The 9,739-nt window shown below is 36.0% G+C and overlaps 1 long non-coding RNA gene across 1 annotated transcript; it reads left to right on the forward strand.

The window, feature by feature from the left end:
* Window positions 1-3,023: 3,023 nt before the first annotated feature.
* On the forward strand, window positions 3,024-9,517 carry LOC107717893 (uncharacterized). The gene is made up of 3 exons (XR_001637354.1): window positions 3,024-3,202; window positions 6,876-6,921; window positions 9,468-9,517. It is a non-coding gene; the product is annotated as an uncharacterized LOC107717893 (long non-coding RNA).
* Window positions 9,518-9,739: the final 222 nt, after the last annotated feature.

Raw genomic sequence — 9,739 nt, forward strand, 5'->3', positions numbered from 1 at the left:
TGCCCTTGCCGTCCAGAATAAAAGAGAACATCCCAATCGAGTGAAGGGATTTGTGCAAACTGTGGTTCCTAATTGTTGTGATCCAACATTTGCCTAGTTTTTCAGGATGAAAAGACAAACATTTCAGGTGAAGGATAATCCACTTCTTACCTCCGAGACTGTGTTATGATCTATATTATCTTTATTGTGAGTATTAGGCTTATCATTATTGCTGATCACTGTTGTTGTGCTTATGTTATTGTAATATTTACCATTATATAAGATCAGAGGAATATAGAAAAGTTTTTGAAAGTGTCACTCCACAATACAATAGCAAAATATATAAATATGTATAGTATTTTTTATGTTACATTAATCATTGTCTAGCACACCTTCCTAAGGAAAGGATATGGACTCCAGGAAACATGTCGTTCAAACCGGAAACCGTAGCAAAACGTTGCGCACCGGTTTGAGCTTGAACTTGCCCCTGGTCTTGGAGTCATTACTAATGAGCTGAATCAGGTGTGTTTAATTAGTAAGAGTTCAAAAATGTGTTCATGTGATTCCTGAGTGCCTTTTATTCTGTAACTTTCCTTCTATTATTATTTTAGTTCATTCAGTCAGCACGTTAAAGCATGTAACAATAATAAGAAACAAAATCTTTCTCTGGTTCTGAACGCACTGCGCATGTTCTAAAGTTTTGTTCAGAATACATGTAATCAGTGTTGGGGAGTAACTAGTTACATGTAACGGCGTTACGTAATTTAATTACAAAATAAATGTAACTGTAATCAGTTACAGTTACTAAGAAAAAATATGTAATTAAATTACAGTTACTTTTGAAAATGTTAACAGATACAACGGGGATTACATTTGAATATTTACACACATCCACATACAGATTTAATTGATTTATTTCCCAAATTGCACTGACTACTCTGAGACACACGGCCCTATAATTTCCGCGATGCGAAAACACAGACTGGTTCGTAGAATCCAGTCATAAAAACGGAAGTCCTATAGCCTAACGCGGACGGAATATGCCACATTTTGGACGAATAAATCAAAAGTAGGTCAGTACACTTGAATCAAAACGCGATATGGACTAGTGTCTGTGAATATTAAGCCGCAAAAAGACAATAAATGAATCCTGCACGTTCTGCGTGTCTCTGTGGAAATCAGGCGCGGACTCGCCTTCAGCAGCCGATTTGGCCCGCTGCTTTAATTATATATATATATATATATATATATATATAAGTTTTTGTTTGCATAATATATGTCTGTGTTCTGTGTATACTTATTATGTATATATAAATATAACTATTTCTTATCTTAACTATTTCTTATGATTTTAAATCTGCATTGAACTTCAGATCAATCTCAAAGTAAAAGGCGGTACTAAAGTCTGATTTTGTGGTGGATGTGTTCAATTTCAATGGGATGATCGTTTGTATGGGCACACTTGGGGTCTGAGATCGGTCACCTCTGGGAAAGCCGCAGGTAACTCAGCTGCCTCTTGGGGGAGCTGCAACGCACTAATTTGCCTACACACTTTTGGGTATTTAACAGAAGAGTCGGCAAGCGCTGGGACGTACTATCGCATCCTGTTACTGTAAACTGGCCTGTCAGTCATCTTGTCACAGTTAAAATCCTCCACATTTCATTTACTTTAACTTACTACCGTACCGCAGAGAAAATAAGTAGCACGTTGATCTGCAAGTCGTGGGTCTTTCATGCGGAGAACTCTGTCCTTTTTTCTTTTCTTTTTTTTGCATAATGATAACGAATGTTTATAAAGGTTCACATTGCTGTTGCAGATTAAACATAACACCGATATATATATATATATATATATATCTATATATATATTTATATTTGCGATGATAAATAACGTCAGAAAAACCATTCGGTCCGGAGGTAGTGTTGATAAGTATGGTCTCTTTAGGGATTAGAAACATGTAATTTTTTAATAGAAAAAACTGATGAGCTGTATCCAGTGCACGATAATATTAACTAATGAAATTATATTGATATATTATAGAGTTATATTCCAGTTTGCTAAAAAATCAGTCATTCGATTCGTCTTTTTCAACGAGTGATTGCTATTGAATCATATCGGACGCACAGCGCACAGCTCGTGGCGCCATAAATATCTATAGCCTGGTGGCTCTGTCTGATTTAAAGGAATAGTTCACTTTCAGAATGAAAATTCTGTCACCATTTACTCACCCCTCACTTGTTTCTTTCTTCTGTTGAACACAAAGAAGATATTTTGAAAAATGTTGGGATCCGAACAGTTGATGAGCACCATTGACGTCCATAGTAGGGAAAAAAATACCATGGAAGTCAATGGTGCTCATCAACTGTTCAGATCCCAACATTTTTCAAAATATCTTCTTTTGTGTTCAACAGAAGAAAGAAACTCATACAGGTTTGGAACAAGTGGGGGTGAGTAAATGGTGACAGAATTTTCATTCTGAAAGTGAAATACTCCTGTAAGTGCAGTGTGGCAAGACCCTTTGAGTGCAACTGTGTATGAAATGGCCTCCAAATGCCACTCCTACATACTGTAGGATGGTCGGGGATAGGCTACTGCTACCTGGTTACTGCTAGTGCTACCTATCTCTAATACAACCCTACACTTAACCCTAACCATACTCACTTTGCTGAATGGCTTGCTCTTTCACTGACAAATCAGTTGGAGGTTTCATTATGATTATCAATGTGAATCCCCATCTGAAGGAATTTCCTCAGAAATTCTTCCCACGGGCAGCTGTTTTCAGACATGCAAGTACAGCTCCTACTTAAGTGGGATCAAGAGACACGATTCCAAGAAATAATTCCAATGTGTTAAAAGTAATACTTTGTTACTTCACTTGTTTTTTTTTATGTAAATATAAAATTGGCTGAAAACACAAAACCTCTGAACATAACAGGGATAAAGTACGTTAAAACGATACAAATGAAGTAAATAATGTTTTCTTTTCTCATTACATATATAAAGCTGTAAATTGCTTAAGCCCCACCCCACTGAATAATACAGCACTACCTAAAAGCAGGAAGTACATTAGTGGATCATCCATCCACACCACATGCAGCCGAAACAGAAAAACAAAGCCTACAAAATTATATTTTGGGCAGATGTGGATTTTTTGATGTAGTGCTGAGGCTAGCAGCCGAAACCTGTAATCTACATATCGCGTGGACGCGTTTGGGCAAACAAGTACGTCTCTCTCTCTCCCTCTCTCTGTGTGTGTGTGTGTTTGTGTGTCTGTTCGTCAAATCACGACATCTTATACGGTGCCGTCGCCTTTGCTTGAAATATGCTCTATTTCTGGTCAGTTTGTTTCCTAGCTGAGCAGATGCTATAGTCGGTGGTTCTATTTCTGTCATGACTGAACTTATTTATTATGTAACCTGTCGCGGTTCGGTTGCATTTCGCGGCCACCTTTGCAACTTCTGTGCCAGATGTAGATGTGATGGACGCATTTAACGTACGTTAGCAGCTGCCTTTTCTGTCAGTCACTCATTAAAACAGATTGCACGGGTTTCAGTACAGTTCAGCATGACGTTCATGTTAACAATGAGTATTTGTTTTTTCCGTGTAGCCAGAGGCCCCGATTTGTAGCAAAAATATATTGGTGATGTCATCGTTTTATTTGCATATACTAAGTTACACTAAACTTAAGCGAGTGTCGAGCATATGCGAAAAGATAACCTTCCAGCGGTTGCAATGTGCTTTAAATTTTAATTATAATCTTTTTAGTAATTATTTCGTGCTAACAGTAGAACACATTACAGATTACTAACAGGAAGACATACTCTATGAATTTTCTTTTCATCGAGTGCCCTCGAAGTGTTAACCGTATTTGCACAATTCAAGATGTAAAAGCTTCACGCTTTAAGGCTTCATTATAATCGCATAAGGCTGTAGACCGTCTTTCAGGTGAAAACACGACCGTGAACTATCAATTTCCGCGTTTGCGGCTGTTGTTCAGATGAAAACTAATGTGGGCGACGTACAGAGACGTATTTTCGTCGAGAGGAAAGCGGTGTTGGGAAACCAAAGGCGGCGTCCCACTAGCTGATTCAAAACAGCTCGATTATGATCGGAGGGTGTTTCACCTGCCGACTGTTTTGGTGAAATCTCGCCCTCTTCTGACGGAGGTCCGATCAAATACAGATTGAAACAGCCTCATTTCTCGAATCCCCATCACGTGAAAGGTCTCCGAAATATCACACACATATGCATTACACAATCCTCAGTATTGAACTATACGGTCCCACAGGAAAAGTCACTCCAAAGAAGTGCTGCAGGCACCGGTAATGAACTCTCAAAGTGAAGACTGATGCCACTCAGCTTTAGCTGAAAATCAACTGCAAATTAAATCTCATATCTCAGTTGTTATTTAGAACTTTAGCTCTATTTAATAATTGTTTCATTTAAGATGTTTGAGTTTGGTGATTAGCAGATGTGCCATAATGAACATTAATGGCATATACAGTGAGTAATTCTATATAACTCACCTGAATTGTTTAAATTGTTAGCTTCTTTTCATTCAACCGGTTAAAAAACACGGGTGTATGCTGTGTAAAAGTATTGGGGCTTCCAAAAAATTCAAAGGGACTGTTTGTCAACGTTAAGACAGTAAGGCCTGTTTAAACCAACACAAATATTTGGCCCAATTTCGCATGCGATTATGTCTGTTAGACTATTGGTTCCTTTCTGGTGCCCCATCAGAGATAATCAACACCAAAGTGAGGGAAACTGTAAAAAGTAGTGCTCTTTCACACTTTCTTTCCCGCCTGAAAATAAATAAATAAATAAACACTTGTTCTGCGTGCGCACTATACTCGGTACTCCCTAAAAACATTATGGCTGAGAGTCGAATCCTTCCCATTATAAGTTCACCCTGAAAGTGGGACTTAGAGCAATCTTGCTCATTACATTTGGGCTTTAAGTCTAAGGAACTGTTTATATATGTAGGCCTACATGTACTTTGTGATGAGCTAAGAGCATCATCTTTCCGCAAACGTCTGTAGAACCCAAACTTTGTTGTATGCAGTGACAAAGATGCCGCTGTGGTTAAACCAATGTTAAAAAACAACTTTGCAATACCAATCACTCAAATAAATGAGAACAAATAAAAATGGACAGTTTTTACTTCTGTGTCTTCTGTGAGAATGTATCATCTTTGCAGACCACAACAGCTGTGATGAGTTTGTAACTAGACTCCAGGAAAATTAAGGAAAAAATTAAAGATTTTAAACAACTCGATGGTGGTTGGGGGAGTGTCTCACCTGCCAGCTGTTTTTGATGAATTCTTGCTTTCTGTGGATGGTCAGTTTCACACACACCTTTTAAAAATGGCAGAGGAATGACAGAACGACTGCCTCTGGAGCATAAATCCATGCATAGATTCAGTGAGACAAGAAATTCAACAAACACAGACTGTTCTTCCTCCACTTTTTATGCTTTAGTCATTCTAGTGGGTGAGCAGACTTTCTCATGGGCAGACTAATAATTTTGAATAATAATATATTTTCTTATTTTTTAAATTGTATTCAATAATAATAGTATGAGTAAAGTGTGTCATGACAAACTTTGATGTTGGCTTGAAACAGCCGCTCCTGAAGATGAAAATGATTTTAAAATCTTGAAGTCGAAAGTTTTAGGTTATAGATACATTTGATACATTCTCATTATAAAAACTCTTAAAACTGCATTCTGTGTCATTACAACAGTAGTATTTTGAAAATTATAGTAGGTTTTTTCCATTCCCAAAACTTTTCTATTTTTTTTCCATTCCATTCCCATTTGCTGGGAGAATGCTCTCTGTCTAGAACACGCAGAGACATGCGGAGTGACTCGTTACAAATGGTGAACAGTCCCAGTTCTGTTGCTGGTGATATATCAGCACTCTTGTAAGGTTTCTTAGACAGTCAGATTTTTAAATTTTATCTTCTTAAATCTTTTATTATTATTATTATTAGTATATTTTTGTTTTCTTTTTTTAATATATATCTTATTATATTTGTTTTGATCACTGAATGAGGAAAACATTTTGGGGTCCATTACGTACATTTAGAATATTCTTTTTGCCAAACATTTGCAGTAAATATTCATACTAGGTGCAGGGACGCGAGGGGCCAATTAAAGGGATAGTTCACCCAAAAATTCAAATTCTGTCATCATTTACTCACCCTCATGTCATTCCAAACCGTTACGACTATCTTTCTTACAAAATTTTCTAGGAGCTCTTGATCCTTGATTCATCTCATTTCATAGTTCTGGGATTATTATTGTTGTTGAATTTCTAAGGCTAAGGAGTCGTCAGAAGATATGAAACAAATCTATTACAGCAAAAGGATACAAAAGAGTTTGGATTTCCCAGAGGGCACTGTTGTTTCAACTATGAAGTGGAAACTATATCAGAATTGGAAGCTTTATCTGAGTGCACAGATGCTGTGTAGAGAGCTTTGAGGGATCAACATTTCTTGCCAAACAAGAATGTGACATAATACAGAGCTGCCCAGGATAACTTTGAAAGAGTTCCTGTCTTAAGTAGATAAGAACAGAGAAAAGTGAACCTGATGCCTGTATAGGAGGGTGGCATTAAAGACTATACCATAGTACATTATTCCAAAACAAATATTTAGTTTATCTCGACTGGCTAAACCTGAACCTCATTGCTAGCTATTAAAAGTTTTAACAAAGTGTGTTTAATTAATCAAGTAGTTGTCTTTTAATTAGTCTGAATTAACAAGTTACATTTTTTAGTGTTTGTTTTTTGTAGCACAAACTCTTCTCAAATACCAAATATCAGTTTGATTATATGAAGCAATTGTTTGCCTTTCTACTTATTAAAAACATTCCTTTCTCTATTTTGTCTCAGGAGCATGGGGCAGCATCTTGGAAAACGTGAGCTTTCTGTTCCCAAGGTATGTATATATGTCTGTCTGTCTGTTAGTCTATATGTATATATATATATGTATGTATTTATTTATTTATCAGCTAACATTTAATAATAGGTCAAATAAGTGATTTTTTTTACAGTTATAATTTTAGGTAGTAGCAGTTTTTGTTTTGTTTTTCTATTAAAATCTTTTGATAGTCATAGAGTTGCTCAGATTAAATCGGGTGCCTTGCATTATGTTACAGTAATTTAACCTTCATCCTGGGGAAAAGTAAGTACACCATTTGTGATTGTCGCTACTTCATGTTAGAATCAATAATTGCAGACAGGTTGACAAAATCAAGGCATTCACCATCCTGGATGCATAGTCTGTTCTCAACACGTGTCTCGGTGAGAAATCAATCCTAAATGCTGTTTCTGATATCCATGCTGATAAACATCCTATAAAGTCTAACAAGCAAAACAATGTTTCAAAAATGCAAGAAGCAGCTAATTAAAGGACAACCATTTACACCATTAATGCTGTTTGGGGAAATATCCATTAAGGCAAGAGATAAGCGTCTTCAGAAATGAAGAGATTAGGAGCTGCAAACCCTAAAATCAAGCCATGCCTTATCATTACATAGTCTCTAAGGTGCTACAGTATGTGTGGGCTACTGTCCCACAGTGAGTGTTGTGTTAGATCCCAGTGCAACAGAAGCTACATGCTGCCCTCTAGTTGATAATCATGGATTACAGAAATTACTTGAAATTACCAACTTCTTGGTAGTAGATGTCCTGTTACAGTGAGATAATCACTCCCTGTATATCAGCTGATAAGCCAGGATGGAGAATGATGTTTAGAGAAATATTGCATTTACATTTAAAGTCTTGCTGTGTTTCAGAACTGCTGCTTGCCCTCATCTGTTTATCACATGTTCCATCAATACCATGATGCAGCACTTGGTATTGGCATGTCTTGGGTGACCAATCCCAAGTGATCATATGCAAATGATGCATAAATGGCATCTGTTTTAAATACAGTTTAAAAAACATACCAAAAGCGTAATTTAAGTACTGTTTCACACTATTACCGTATTGGCCCGAATATAAGACGACCCTGATTATAAGACGACCCCCCTTTTTCCAGATGTACCTTTTGGAAAAAGTCTTTTTAAAAACCAAATCTTGTTTTTTCTCAGTAAAACACATTTTGTCTTCAATTATTTTCATATTGCATATTTTTCCTATTTTAATTTTTGTTTTGAAAGTATGGTAAAAACTGGTAAAATGTACCAACAATCTATTGTCTTATATTCGGGTCAATACGGTAATAAGAGGTCTTTTGATAAAATCCCAGAAGAATACATTTTCTCAACCAGATATTTATGATTTCACTAGCCAGGTTTGCATACATATTTTTATGCAGATTTTTATATTGAAACTCCAAGGTATGAATAGATCTGGCAACTTCAGGAATCAAATGAAATTCAAAAATGTGCATTCGTGTATATGTTGACTTGAAGTGTGTATATTTTTTATTTGGTAAGAAGATGCATGCATAAACTACAGTGGAAGCATGTCCAATTCCTAGATGCACATCAAAAAATAAAAATAAAAATATATATATGCTCAGAGATGAAAAGAAACCATGTTTCTCTGGTGAATCTGAAATGCTGGAGCCAAAGCCTGTCATCAAAATAATTGACAAATTTTATTAGTTTGTTTAAGTGTTTATTTATTTATTTTTATTACATTTGATTAAAGAGCAACAGTGGTTTCCCCATTGGCTGCAACTTCCATTTTGTTTCATGGCTGTTTGAGTTCATAGATCTGCACTGTTGTCTACGCATATGTTTATCTCTTGTTATATGGTTTAGCAAATTTATTTTGTTCGTTTTTAGATCACTAGATTCCTTTATGGGTAATGACCTTTTACATAACGTATATAATCATCTATCTTTCATTAGATGCTTCAAGCAATCAAGCTTTATAACATTCATGGATGCAAAGCTACTGCAGACATCCTTTTTTTTTGTATTATTATTATTATTATTATTATGCTGGTGGAGTATCTTAAGTTACAAAGATGACGAGTCAAAGCTGTTGTGATCTACACCAAGGCTACAGCATAGGTGTGACACAGAAGTGTAAATTGCCCTTAACCTGTTTATTGGTTTTTGTATTATTATTATTATTATTATTATTATTATTATGCTGGTGGAGTATCTTAAGTTACAAAGATGACGAGTCAAAGCTGTTGTGATCTACACCAAGGCTACAGCATAGGTGTGACACAGAAGTGTAAATTGCCCTTAACCTGTTTATTGGATTATACCACTGGAAAATACCACTTTTAGGTTTTAGTCATTTTTATTATTAAATATCTGGTCTCATTTCACTTCAGAAAGCTACAGAAGGAAAAGGAAACTTGTGTACAAATGTACAGTGCTTGAATATTTAGGTTTTAGTAATACAACATTATTTCTAAAAATGAAGCATTGATTATTTCTTGCAATGTAATTACAATTTGTGTTTTATTTAAGCATTATTTGGTTGTAAATGTAAAACTTTGTATTTGTATTTTTGAAGGGATCCTCAATCGTATCTGAACGCATCCCAACAGACTCACCGGAGTCACATCCAGGGTCACATATTGAATTGCTTGACCGGTATAATACGAATGTTTATCTTCACTTTAAATTAGGCTGCTTAAAAACATTTACAATTTTTTTTCTCTGCATGTGTGTTTTTGAGTGAGTAAGCAGAGTAAGCAGTGGTGTTTCTACTGCATGTTTAAGGTTGTTGGAGCTAACACCAGCTGGCACAGGCTCCAGAGAGACTACAGGCTTCTGCGTCCATAT

Source organism: Sinocyclocheilus rhinocerous, unplaced genomic scaffold (assembly GCF_001515625.1).
Source record: "Sinocyclocheilus rhinocerous isolate Xijiao unplaced genomic scaffold, SAMN03320098_v1.1 scaffold1535, whole genome shotgun sequence".
NCBI classification, from domain to species: Eukaryota; Metazoa; Chordata; class Actinopteri; order Cypriniformes; family Cyprinidae; genus Sinocyclocheilus; species Sinocyclocheilus rhinocerous.